Source organism: Lissotriton helveticus, chromosome 1_1 (genome assembly GCF_964261635.1).
Source record: "Lissotriton helveticus chromosome 1_1, aLisHel1.1, whole genome shotgun sequence".
NCBI lineage: Eukaryota > Metazoa > Chordata > Amphibia > Caudata > Salamandridae > Lissotriton > Lissotriton helveticus.
The window spans coordinates 103,745,395-103,758,882 of record NC_136057.1 but is presented as its reverse complement, the minus strand read 5'-3'; the positions used below and the strand labels follow the sequence as shown (position 1 = coordinate 103,758,882).

Sequence of the window (13,488 nt, the reverse complement as noted above, 5' to 3'; positions counted from 1 at the left end):
AGAGGGCCGAAAAAGTGTCTTTTAGGTTGTAGGGGGAGCAACAATCCCTGGGGGAACTGGATTTTACCCTGGTCAGAAGGGCTTGTATGGAGTGTACATCATGAGGTGGAAAGTGATCAAAGGAGCGGGCGCTGGAGATATGTGCAGGGGGGTTCGGCTTATGGTTAATGTCCGGGACGCTAGCTTTGATGGTGGCAATTTTAACGAGAAAGTATTGATTGAGAGAGTTGCACAGATTTTGGGTGACTAAGGGTTTGGGAAGAACTCTCAGAGTTGGATAGCTTATTGACAATTGTGAAAATGTCTTTGGATTTGTTTTCCGAATGTACTATTATGTCCGAAAAATACAAGGCTTTGGCTTGGGTGAAAGCTTTCTTGTAATCTGCTCGGGCAGTCAGATAGAGAGATTTTGCGTGTGGATCATAATCTCTCCTCCATTTCCGCTCCTTTTGGCGGATGGCAAATTTTTGAACCCTCAGATCGTGGGAGAACCACTTCTGGGCATCCGAGTGGCAGGCGGTTTTAAGTCTTTTCAGTGGGACGTCTGTATTACTTGCTGCTAGTAGCCAGTCGGAGATGTTGGCTTTGGCCTGATCAAGGTCCATGTTGTCAGCTGGGATGGAACTTTCTAAACTGTCCAGGAAGGCTTGTTTGTCAAGAGTGCTCCATTTTCTGATGTAACCCCCCTTAACTGCCCGGGGCTTGCTGCCAGTCGGGATAGAAATAATGAAGTTGATAAGGAAATGGTCTGACCATATACAAGGGGATATGGTGGGTGTGGAGACAGTGAGGTTGGTACTCCACACCTGATCAAGGGTATGTCCCTTGACGTTGGTGGCGAAGGAAATGTGATGACTAAAATTGAGGCCAGAGAGAAGTTCCATTAATTCGTTGGCCTGGGGGGCGCCTTTATCATCGTTGCACCAATAGTTGAAGTCGCCGAGTAAGAGGATTTTTGTATAGTCTGTGACCACAGTGGCCAATTGTTCACACAGTGAGAGAGGAAATAAGGGCATGTGTTCGGGGAGTCTGTATATTAATACACAGATTAGTGGGCCAGCCTTAGATTCAAGTTTAATAATTAGGTTGTCTGCTACAGGGAGGATCAAAGCGGACATAGAGGAAAAAACATGATCTTTATTGATGAAGGCCGCTACTCCACCACCTACCTTTCCTGGGGCCCGGTCGACATGCAGAATGTAATAGGTGTCTGGTAGGGCTGCCAGGATGTCCGGGGAGGAGTCAGTATTGAGCCATGTTTCTGTGATAAAAAAGATGTCGGGTTTGTCTGATAAGAGGAAAAGGAAGATATCTAATTGATGCTTGACTAGGGAACGGGTATTAAGGTAAGAGATGTGAAGTTTTAAATCAGTGACTAGCGCTGGGGCGGGCCTCTTACTCTGGCAGGGAGCAGTGGGCAAGGGTCCTGGTTGACTTATGGGGTCTCGGAGGATGCCGAGATGTTTCAGGTAATCAAAAGTGCAGGGCAAAGTGAGAGATTTACCTGATGTAACATTCTTAGATCTTCTGAGGAATAGATGGTCGTTTAAACAGAGGGGCTGGCGCCTGGGCTGGCTTCGGCGCGCCGGCTGCGCACGTCCGCTGCGCGTCCGGGTGGGTAAGGCCATTATATCCTTGCGAGGGCGGGAGGGGCAGGACAACTAGTCCTCCAACCCGAACACTCACCCAAGATGGCGGCTGAGAAAATGATCCGCATTTCTTTTCAATCCCCCCAACAGCGCCTAATCGGCTGAGGGTGAGAGATATGTAACAGTGTAGGTGAGTGAAAGACAGTGCAAAGGTTTTTTTAAAAACACACAGTAAAATCAACAGTTTAGCTTCTATTCCCGGCTTCCGCCTCGGGAATGACAATCTGCTTTGCGAGTGGTAGGGCCCTGTCTCAAGAGAGACAGGTTTGACTGTTTTCTTACCCCTGTTAAAGTAAAGATAAAGATCATTGACCAAGCTTGTTGCAGTGGCTATTAGAAGCTTCCGCTAAGCCAGGACTGGAGGTGGGTTTAATCAGGTTGTTCACAATAGAGAAGATTTCCTTAGAAGGCTTACAGCTGTTTTTGATTTGTCTGCTAATAATTCGACATGGGCTCTTTCAATCAGTTACTTGTAGCATTTAATAGCTCTCATGTATTGCATTCATGCTGCAGCATCATAGTGTTGTGAACGTATCTAGGACCCTATTTAAATATTCCCGATTTATGCCCTTGTGTGGTTATAACAAATCATATCCTAATAAAGGAATAAGAATCATATCCATATTAAGTCATAGCCAATGCAGTCCAAATACGGCAAGGCTACTCCCATAGACTCCTAGAAAGTACAACGCTTTCTTAAACAAACTAAGCCTCAAGCAGCCCGGGAATTCCCCCTGCTTCTGTTTTGAATTGTCCAAGAACTCCTGGAGTCCTGAAAGAACTGCGAGTTCTTAGTGACGTCTTATGTTCAACCTTAAGTCAAACTCGGCACCTTCCAGGTATAAATATACCAACAGCTGCCCTAGCAAACACACGGTGGTTTGGAGCAGATCAGCTATCTACTTGCTCGACGCCCTGCTGTGGCAAGTGCGGAAGGAAGCCGACCCTCCCATTGACCCACTGAGCGAGACGCTGTCTTTTCTCCTGCCGAGAAATCCAGCTCCAGTGTTTCCAGTCACCCTTGCGGGTTGCTGGGTGATCGAGTCCTGAGAAAGAGATACAAGACCTCCTTCCTTCTGTAACCAAGGTACGGAGCTGATTAGATCCTTAGAGAATTCTTGATTCAGATTCCTGCCAAAAACTATCTTAACTTAAACTGCAGCTCACTTACTCCTTCCCACGTACTAGGCTTAGGTTAGGTACACCGGGGTAGGCGTATCTTAGAAGCACCAGCTGAGCACGGTTAGCCAAGGTTTTGTCTATGTATATATTTGATCTATTTTAGATACTGTATGGCTTAGAAACTATACTATGCTTTTACAGTATTATTTTATAATACTCCTTTTACTGTACGCACTTTACTTTATGACAAGTATTGCAATTGTGGCAACTCACTTCTCTTGCATGAGAAAGAAGACTGTTCAATAAATAACCACTTTTATTGAAAACGCCAGTCTCTCCGTTTCTCTGCGCTTCTGGTGAAACTAAGTATGCACGATTGACTGAGTGAAATAGTTATCTATTGTTTCCGCGACTCTGGAGATATACTCCTTATTCTGGAGGGAGCAAAGTTGTCATGTTTATGCGGTTGTCAGAAACTAATCCCTTCTTGTCTATTTAGGAAAGTTAACACCTTCTTGTTTACTCGAGAAAGTTTCTAGTGACCTCTGAGCTAGCTAGCATTCATAATTAAGTCTAACATATTCAATAGAGACCTAGTCGACCTAAGTCCTACGTCTAAACTATCGTTTATGTTATTCCAATGCGCAGAGCCTATTGGGAATATAGGAACTACACTACATGGCGCCCAACGTTTGGTAAGGCGATAATTTAACGCTAGATGCTAGAGTAACTCAGTCGTGCTTTTCACACAGACCCCTTTTTCCCGTAAATACTCCAAAAGACGTCTGGAGTGGGTGAAAGGTTAATATCCGCCGAAACTTAGTAGGAAGAGATTCCTATGTATTAGTTTTTGGTTTAGTCAACGTTGAAGGATACAGTGTTCCAAAATATTGTGCACCTAATCTTTGTTTCCTTGAAACTTGCTCTGCAAAAAACCTTTCAGTCAGTAAAATGTCGGAAGGCGAAGAGGATAAAGAAAGAGATGCTTTAGCAGCTCAACTTTTAGCAGAAGACACAAGTCTTTGGCAAGATGACCCTGATGCTATAATCATTCCAGTCAATGTAAGGAAGAGTGTAACTTACAAACTTATAAAAAATGGAGTATCACCAAGAGGTGGTACAGTCATATTTGTGGTAGAGGCCCATGAATATCGGCAGAAGAGGTATTCTATTCCTGGATACACTTTCCAGCAGCACATGCTGTAACACGCGATTTTCACTACTACAAAATAGATGAATCTCCAGAGGAATACGTCCCCTTCGAGGACATTGAAATTCCGCTAACGTACCAAGAGCACTAGCTATGGTTTAATGGCGCCCTAAAACATCAAAATCACTTCACCAGGCTCAGTCCACTAGGTAGACCAGGAGCCACATGGCCAGTTCTAGCCGGCTACATACCACATCCCGACATTGCAAAAATGTCAAGCGGAGAACTTTTAGTTCAGCTAAAACAACTAATTAAAATACATAGACAATTGGTCCAATATGTCATGCGGACTTTAACAGTCCAACCAGCAATAAGAATTCCACAGCACACCCCTAACCAGGGGAATACAAATAAAATTACACCACAGACTATACAATCAGTCATTGGCAAATTACCCGCAAAACGGGAACAAATTCCGTTCTGGTTAGCTCAAAAAATTACTCAAATAGAGGCAGTATTTCCTGATACTACACCTCATGACAAACACAGAATTCCGACAATCTGCCTACCAATGGGGATCGCACCACATGTGGAGGACTGTGACACTTGGGGAACAGTCTTTGCTTCAATATACACAAAAACGCATGGTGTTCCGTCTATGGCAGTTATACCAGACGTACTAAGACAGATTCAAAATGAATACGGTCCAGAACCTGCTTTAACTCTAGGTATGAAATTACTGAAAGAATTTAAGCAAGTCTCGGCTATACTACTAGCCAACATAAAAGGAGAAGCAGCATCTGTGGCGTTCCGCCAAAAATTGAAAGAAACAGATATAGCAGAACAACCTTTTGAACTTGCCAGAATAATTGAAAAATCATATGAAGAATTAGGTAGAGATAGTTTGGGTGGGAAACCACTAAAACCACAACTAACTGAAAATCCTGAAAAAACATTTATCAAAAATTATCTCAATACTCCAAAAAAGGGGTGGGAGGGTAATAAACATACCACTCCCAGAGAAAAACAGTTTCAGTCCAGAGGAAGGTCTCCCCAACGGAGAAATAGATCTCCAGAACGAGGAGGCAAGTCTCCACAAAGGGAGCCCTCTGAAAAAAGATACAACCTTAGAAACAGGGATAATTTAAGAAAACCTGACAGATATCAAGATAATGATACACGTCCCTCTCATCTTTTGAGACTTCCTCACAGACATCAGAAAGAAGAGGACGGTCAGAACATAAAGAAGAGCGCGTCAAGTCCAAAGACAAGGAGCCTGCTCATCAAAGTAAAAAATTAATTACAATTTCCCAAAAAGTAGGTAGCCAGCATTAAAATAAAACATGCCGAGGATTCTGAGGACACAACTCAAAAACGGAGAATGGGCCCAGACAATGCTAGACAGCGCAGCAGAAGTGACCATAGCTCGCAAGATCCTGATGAATCTTCTGGAGACAGTGGACATGAATGAATACATTCAGGTGGAAACTGCAGACACCAGAGTTAGTGTGCTCCATAAATTATATGAAATAACATTAAGTATAGAGGGGGACTAAACTAGGAAAATAAGAGGTCTCTTTTGGGAGAATCTTTCTAAAGGCTATGATATCCTGCTAGCAGAAAAAGACTGGCTGCCAGAGTTTGTCAGGGAATGCCCACATGGCGAAGAAATGATTATGCCTGCCTTCTCAAATCACATTCCAATTAGTGAAAAATGCACATTTGCTAGAAAATGGGCAGGGGCCCAAGCCCCTGCATTATATAAAAATCATGTAGGATGGGATGAGGATTCTCCTCACCATAAAATTCAGTTAAAAAAATCAACCTACTGCACAGAGGTAGTACCCTGTTAAGCAAGAAGCTAAAAAACAAGTCAGAGAGATCTTAGATCAACTTGAATACCAGGGGGTAATTGAAACATGCACCTCACAAATAAACAATCCTTTGTTTCCTGTCTCCAAGCCAGATGATTCATATTGTCTAGTTTTGGACAACAGACACCTAAACTCATGCTGCAAAACATTTGCAGTACAAAACTCACACAGTGCAGCACTAATGAATAACATCGTGCACAAAAAATATAAAACAACATTAGATATTTCAAATGGTTTCTTCTGTCAAAACATTGCACCAGAAAGCAGGTATTTGACCGCTTTCTCCAGTATGGGGGCCCATGAGCAATTTTGTCGTCTCCCACAGGGATTCAAGAATAGCTCAGGATTATTTTCAGCCAGGGTAACAGAATTACTACAAATGTATGATGATGAGGCATTATCTTATGTCGATGACATCTATCTTACAGACGATGACGTGGAGACACTCTTGAAAAGAGTGAACACCATTATACTTGGGTTCGCAGCTGAAGGGTACAAATTCAACTTTAAGAAGTCACGAATTGCCCACCTCACTGTCCTATTTTTGGGATATGAGTTATCAAGTGAACGCAAAAGCCTAGCAGACAACTTCTTAGAGAAGTGTGCAGTACTCCAAGCTCCAAAGACGCTGAAAAACTTACAATCAATTCTAGGTTTCCTAAATTTCGGAAGAACATACATTCTAAATTACGCAGAGAGGGTTAAACCCCTCTACGAATTAATAAAACCTGATTTCAAACCAATCAATTGGACTCAGAAACACACAAAAATTTTAAGATCAATACAAACAGATATGTTAACTAAAACAAAACTGCAAACACGCGCGAACGAACGCAACCTTGTAATCCGAGTCATCCCAGGAAGATGCGGATTCACGTACCTGACCTCTAATGAGGGAGAAACTGTACCAATAGCTTATAAATCACACTTGTACACACAAGCTGAAATGAAATTCAGTTCTACTGAAAAAATTCTGACTGCGGTTCAAACTGCTGTAGCAAAAGAAAGAGCCCTAGCCCAAGGCAAGAGCATATCTGTTTTAACAGCAGTATCAGCCCTAGAAGCAGTAACAAAAGCCAGCATTCCGAATGCTAAAGCTTTAGATCCAAAATGGATACAATGGGAACATTATCTTGCTGCAACAGACGTTAAACACGCATTTGATCCGAAAATGAAAAAACTAGAAGATCTGGAATACGAACATGAATGTCCTCTGTCAATCGAAATTCTGCCTCTCGAACAATACACCTGTGTAATCTACACAGACAGATTTGCATAACACTACGTTGTGAAAAAACAAGTTTACAATCAGCATGCGCGATTGTTAAAGGTTGCTGGCGCTTAGGTAAATTCAGACCGGTGGTCATTAAAACTGAATCACTCAGCAACTGTACAGCTTAGCGAGCTGAAATAAGATCTTTAAAGATGGCGCTTGAGAATGCCGATCGCGAATTCCCCACACTAATAGTGTGCGATTTGCATTATTGCGTCCAGTCTTACAATAATTACATGCAGACATGGATAAAGAACGGTTACATAGATGAGACAGGTGCCACAATAAAGCATAAGTTGCTTTGGGAACAAGTAGTTCTTTTACAGAAAGAACTACGAAAGACTCACGTGATACATATGCAGAGTCTTCAACGTGATGGTGTTCACGTTGCAGGGAATTCATTGGCTAGCAGAGCCAGAACGGCAGCGGTTCAACCGGCTACCGTAGCTACAAAAAAGCGTTCTAAAAAACAAATAGATGGCGAAACCATGCTGGCAGTAAAAGCCTCATTAAAAGGCGACTATGCAGCATTACCTCTCAACTATCCACTCGCCAATACATACATAATTTATGCGAACTCCGTTCCTTTTGCTCAAATCCCTGGAGTGGGGGACAGAGTAATTCCAAACACGAACCGGAGGGCTTACTTGATTCAAGAAGCACACATGGGAATGAGTCTGAGGCACCAAGAGATCTTGAAATCTCTAATAGAATTACAATCACAATACTGGTGGCCGGGGATGAGCGTGCAAATTTATAACTTTGCAATGAATTCTCAGGACTGCAACAGAGATCGCAGTTGTGAACCGGACCAGACACCAGCCCAGACACCTCTATTAGAAAGCATTAGGCAATCTATACGCAAACATCCAGACGGAAAAATGCGATCCCATAATTATTAAGACGAGATTCATTTAGATGAGGCCCCAGCGCTCGGCTAACGCCAGAACTGTTATAAAAGATTTGCGAGTCTTTATCGGCACATACGCAATTGGCATGCTACATTCTGACCAGAGTCCTGCGTTTAGCTCTTGAGCTTCCAAGGAGGCCATGGCCAGCATGGGCATTGCGTTGCGGTACTCTAGTCCATTCCATCCCGAGGGAAATGCGGTAGTGGAGAGAAAAAAACGTGACATAAAGCAATCTATAACAGCGAGGGTATTAGGTTCGGGTGACGGGTGGGTCAAACATCTAACAAGTGTCCAACGTAGTCTTAATAATCGGCCAAGAAATTCTCTGGGGTGAATCACTCCGTATGAACTTTTGTTTGGTACCAGAATGATCATCAGTGACCTCGATTGTCAGACTTCAGTGGTGGAACAAAAAGCCTTTGATATCAAAAATCGTTTGGCTGTTTTACAGGACTTAAATGAAACAAGCAGAAGTCTAAGTAACACAAAACTAAAGCCAACGGCCACTGAAGAAAAACCACCTGTCCCAGCAAGATCTGTCTGGATTCCAAAGATTGGGGATCTGTTCAGAGAAAACATCACGGTGAAGAAGGAATTTGGGCCTTCTTACAGAAAAGCAGTACCTGTCTTAGCTATCATCGGAACAAGATCAGTAGTACTACCGCCCCTTGCTGGTAAAAAGGAGAACAGAGTTGTATCAATCGACCTGGTAAAACCACAATCATGTGGCCAATAATAAGTAGTAGGCCCAGTGGACTCCCAAGAAGTAGCAGAAGACCAAACCTTGCTACAATTCAAGAGGTTCAAACTGAGAGACTAATCACATTTGATAAACCTGCAGTGAATAACAAGCATTTGCAATGCAATAGGTCTCGCATTAGGAAATTTTGAGCTATTGGTATTCTAAATGACAAATTGTTTATTTATGTTTTGCTTTTGAAAATAGTGAGAGTAATAGCTTTGTTATTTACAATGCCAATAGTTTTAACTTTCACAAATGTGACACCTATAGCATTTCTAATGCAATATGTGTTGTATTTACTTGACTTAGATGTATTGATATTACAAATAACAATGGCTTTTAATTTTTTTAAATAATTAATACTTAAATAAAAGTTATTGTAATTTATAATGGCAATAGCTTAAACTTTTGTAAATAACTTTTGTGAAGATTATGTTCATTGTATTTTATTGTGGCGCAAATCCAAGAACAGAAGTGAAATATTAACATCTTTTTGTGACATTTGTAATACAGCTTGAAACATTGAGAGAACATATTTGAACCAGTTGTTGTTGAATGGTTGCACAGATTGATGCTCAGTGGCGCTGAGTGGTGTTGTGGTGGCGAACGAGTGATGCTGTGGCGTTCAGTGATGCTGTGGTAACGCATAGTGATGTTGTGGTGCCCCTGAGTGATGCTGTGGTGCCCCTGAGTGATGCTGTATGCTATGCTATGTTGTGTTTTGCTATCCTATGTTTTGATTTGTTATGCTATGCTATGTTTTGCTATCCTATGCTTTGATTTGTTAGCTATGCTGTGTTTTGTTATGCTATGTTTTGTTATGCTATGCTATGTTTTGCTATGCTATGCTATGCTTTGTTATGCTATGCTATGCTTTGTTATGCTATGCTTTGTTATGATATGCTATGTTTTGTTCTGTTTTATTATGCTATGTTTTGTTATGCTATGCTATGCTATGTTGTGTTTGGTATGCTATGCTACGCTAATATATGTTTTGTTTTGCTATGCTATGTTTTGTTGTGTTTTGTTAAGCTATGCTATGTTTTGTTATGCTATGTGCTGTTGTGTTTTGTTATGCTATGTTTTATTATGTTATGCTATGTTTTGTTATGCTATGCTATGTTTTGTTTTGCTATCCTATGCTTTGATTTGTTATGCGATGCTATGTTTAGGTTTGCTATCCTATGCTTTGTTTTGTTATGCTATGCTATGTTTTGTTGTGTTTTGTTATGCTATGCTATGTTTTGTTGTGTATTGCTATGCTATGCTTTGTTATGCTATGCTATGTTTTGTTATGCTATGCTAGGTTTTGTTATGCTATGCTATGTTTTGTTGTGTTTTATTATGCTATGCTTTGTTTTGCTATGCTATGTTTTGATATGCTACGTTTTGTTATGATATGCTAAACTTTGTTTTGTTATGCTGCTATGTTGTGTTTTGTTATGCTATCTGTTTTGCTATGCTTTGCTATGCTATGTTTTGTTATGTATGCTATGTTTTGTTGTGTTTTTCTATGTTTTGTTATGCTATGTTTCGTTATGCTATGCTTTGTTTTGTTTTGTTATGTTATGCTGTTTTGTTATCTTATGCTATGTTTTGTTATGCTCTGTTTCGTTATGCTAAGCTTTGTTTTGTTATGCTATGTTTTGTTATGTTATGCTATGTTTTGTTTTGCTATGTTTTGTTATACTATGCTGTTTTGTTTTGCTATGCTTTGTTATGTTATGCTATGCTTTGTTATGTTATGCTATGTTTTGTTCTGCTATGTTTTGTTGTGTTTTGTTATGCTATGATATGTTTTGTTATACTATGCTGTTTTGTTTTGCTATGCTTTGTTATGTTATGCTATGCTTTGTTTTGTTATGCTATGTTTTGTTATGCTTTTGTTGAGTTTTGTTATGCTATGCTATGTTGTGTTTTGCTATGTTTTGTTTTGCTATCCTATGCTTTGTTTTGTTATGCTATGCTATGTTTTGCTATCCTATGCCGGTGAGGGTGTGTGAGGGTGAGGGTGTGGGAGGGTGAGGGGGTGTGAGGGCGAGGGAGTGTGATGGTGAGGGTGAGTGAGGGTGCGTGAGGGTGTGAGGGTGTGTGAGGGAGGGTGAGGGTATGTGAGGGCGAGGGTGTGAGGGGGTTTGAGGGTGAGGGGGTGTGAGGGTGAGGGTGAGTGAGGTTGTGTGAGGGTGTGTGGGGGTGTGAGGGTGTGTGAGGGTGATAGGGTGTGAGGGTGAGGTTGTGTGAGGGTGTGTGAGGGTGGGTGAGGGTGAGGGTGTGTGAGGGTGAGGGGGTGTGAGGGTGAGAGGGTTGGGAGGGTGAGTGCGGGTGTGTGATGGTGTGTGAGGGTGAGGGGGTGAGGGGGTGAGGGGGTGTGAGGGTGAGGGTGTGAGGGTGTGTGAGGGTGAGAGGCTGTGAGGGGGTGTGAGGGTGAGGGGGTGTGAGCGTGAGGGAGGTTGAGGGGGTGTGAGTGTGAGGGGGTGTGAGCGTGAGGGAGCTTGAGGGGGTGTGAGTGTGAGGGGGTGTGAGGGTGAGAGGGTGTGTGAGGGTGAGGGTGAGTGTGAGGGTGTGTGAGAGTGTGAGTGAGGGTGAGGGTGTGTGAGGGTGAGAGATCCACAAAGTAAACATAACACTGTAGGGGAAAGTGCACAAACAAACACCCTTAACGGAATTTGAGCCTCAGCATCGACTGTAATTATTAGCAAATCCCTATCTAGTAATTAAAAATAAATAATTAAACCGCAATCTCAGAGGGGCGATGGGAAGAGATAAAGAAAAAGGAAACATGGTTGGGATGGGTAAGTGTAGGATCTGAAACAAATGATGCAGAGAATCGTGCCGGAGCCACAAATTAAACATAACACGGGAGAGGGAAGTGCTAAAACGGATGACCTTAACAGGTTTGGAGCCTCGGCATTGGCGGTAATTATTAGCAAATCTCTATCTATTAAGTAAAAATAAATAAATAAACAGCGATGTCTGAGGTGGTAGACAGCATTCCATTGCGGTGCGATGTTGATGGGTGCAACGTTTACACAACTAACACACAGGGTGCATGATGCGTTTCTTCAAAGTGCAACCATATCTTTTTCAAATACAATTTTTAAAAAAATACACAAACCTGAAGAGCAGCAGACACCGGCGTTGAACAATATTCTGGGATCCCCTGGAATGTGTGTAGTTCTTAATTTTCGAGTGTTTCCAGACAGAAGCAGCAGATCCCAGAGCTAAGTGATCTCACCATGTTTTTGTGTGCCATCCCAGATCCTCTCGAGCTGCGAACGACTCAAAAGGCAGCGCTTAGGCTTCTGTTCACGGCGCTTTGCACTGCTCTTTCTGTGCAGCGCTGCAAAGCTGGAGATTAAACCGAGCTGACGCTCGGCTGGAATGGAGCTGCCAGCACCGCAGCCGGGCTGGGTCTCACAGGCTGGATGAGGCATGCTGGGAGCCAGAGAGAGGGTAGTGCTGCTGCGCCATGAATCATAGCAAACTGCAACTATATATGAAGTGCGGTGATTAACATGGCTGACTGCACAGATGTATCGAAGCACACAGGCAAACAGTGGCGCCATTCTAAGAAAGGCGTTTACACAACTACAACAAGTAGATAAAAGAGCCTGGTGGGGGGTGGGGGGGAAGCGAGCGAGGGGAGGAAAAGCATATGGGGAGTAGATAAAGACAATGTTGGTGTGCGAGGATGGGTTTGTGCACGCGCATGCATGCGCGTTGGCTTCAGCGAGACCTAACAAGCTCTTGGCATTGCTGTGGGGGGGCGGGAGTGGTGGGTATGAATTTCTTTTAAAGTACTGGGAGGGGGGAGGATGTTAAAAGAGACACGGCCTGGCGGCCGTGAAAGCAATGTATAATAAGCAAGGTTGTTTAATGGTGGGTAGGATTTTTTTTTAAAGTGCACTGGGAGGGGGGAGGATGTTGAAAGAGACACGGCCTGGCGGCCGTGAAAGTGAAAGTGCAGCCGTGAAAGTGAAAGTACGGCCGTGGGCAGCAACAGCAGGGGTGAATAATTAGGGGGGAGCAGAAATGCCTGAGGCTGAGCGCATGGTGGGGGAAGCTTCATATGCCTGTGGGAGGGCGGCTGATGGCTTTGAGGTGGACGCGTGTTCCGCCCGAGTGCACCACACGAACTGTCCGAAATCCGCGATGGTTTCAGACCTTGGTTTGCCCTCTTTATCTCTCGCCAGCAATGCGCAAGCGCATTGGCAGGCGAGACCTTAAAAGGTAGAGCTTAATACTCCAGGGTCCTGCTAGGAGGAGCCGGAAAAAAGAACTGAAAGTAACTGCCTCTGGCTGTGCATCATGGGATACCGGGGATCTCTGGAGAGTCTTAAAGGCATGGTATCCATTTGCCGACACATAATGGCAGCCTATGGGTGCTTCTCTATACAATAACGTTTGGTTGCCTTCACTGTGACACTACTTCTTTTCCTAACTAACCACCAGAGGTGTTGGTGACTGAGACTTCTAGGTATTATCTCTGGAATCGTTACTTACCACTCATTTCCTTTTTCCACCGACAATCCGGGCAACTCAGCCACAACTGAAGATCTAGAAGGAAAAAAGGAGAAGATGGGAAATCAACATTTGAAGACATTTTCATTAACATTTATGTATATCAGTATCGCAATACTTTGAATAAAAGACACCATTGAGAAACAAATTAATCCTCATCGCCTTTACATCCTGCCCAGTCTCCCAAAAGTACCACAAGCAGTGTCAGAATTGGGATCTGGATGTATGGAGATGGTGGTGAGCAAG

The 13,488-nt window shown here is 43.0% G+C and overlaps 1 protein-coding gene across 1 annotated transcript in view; it reads right to left on the bottom strand.

Moving 5' to 3' along the window:
* Positions 1–13,260, bottom strand: part of LOC144759288 (uncharacterized) — a 34,186-nt gene extending 20,926 nt beyond the window's left edge. The window contains exon 1 of the mRNA XM_078646479.1: positions 13,225–13,260. The gene's annotated coding sequence lies outside the window, so the exon portion shown is untranslated. The remainder of the gene's footprint in view (positions 1–13,224) is intronic.
* Between the last annotated feature and the right edge of the window lie 228 nt (positions 13,261–13,488).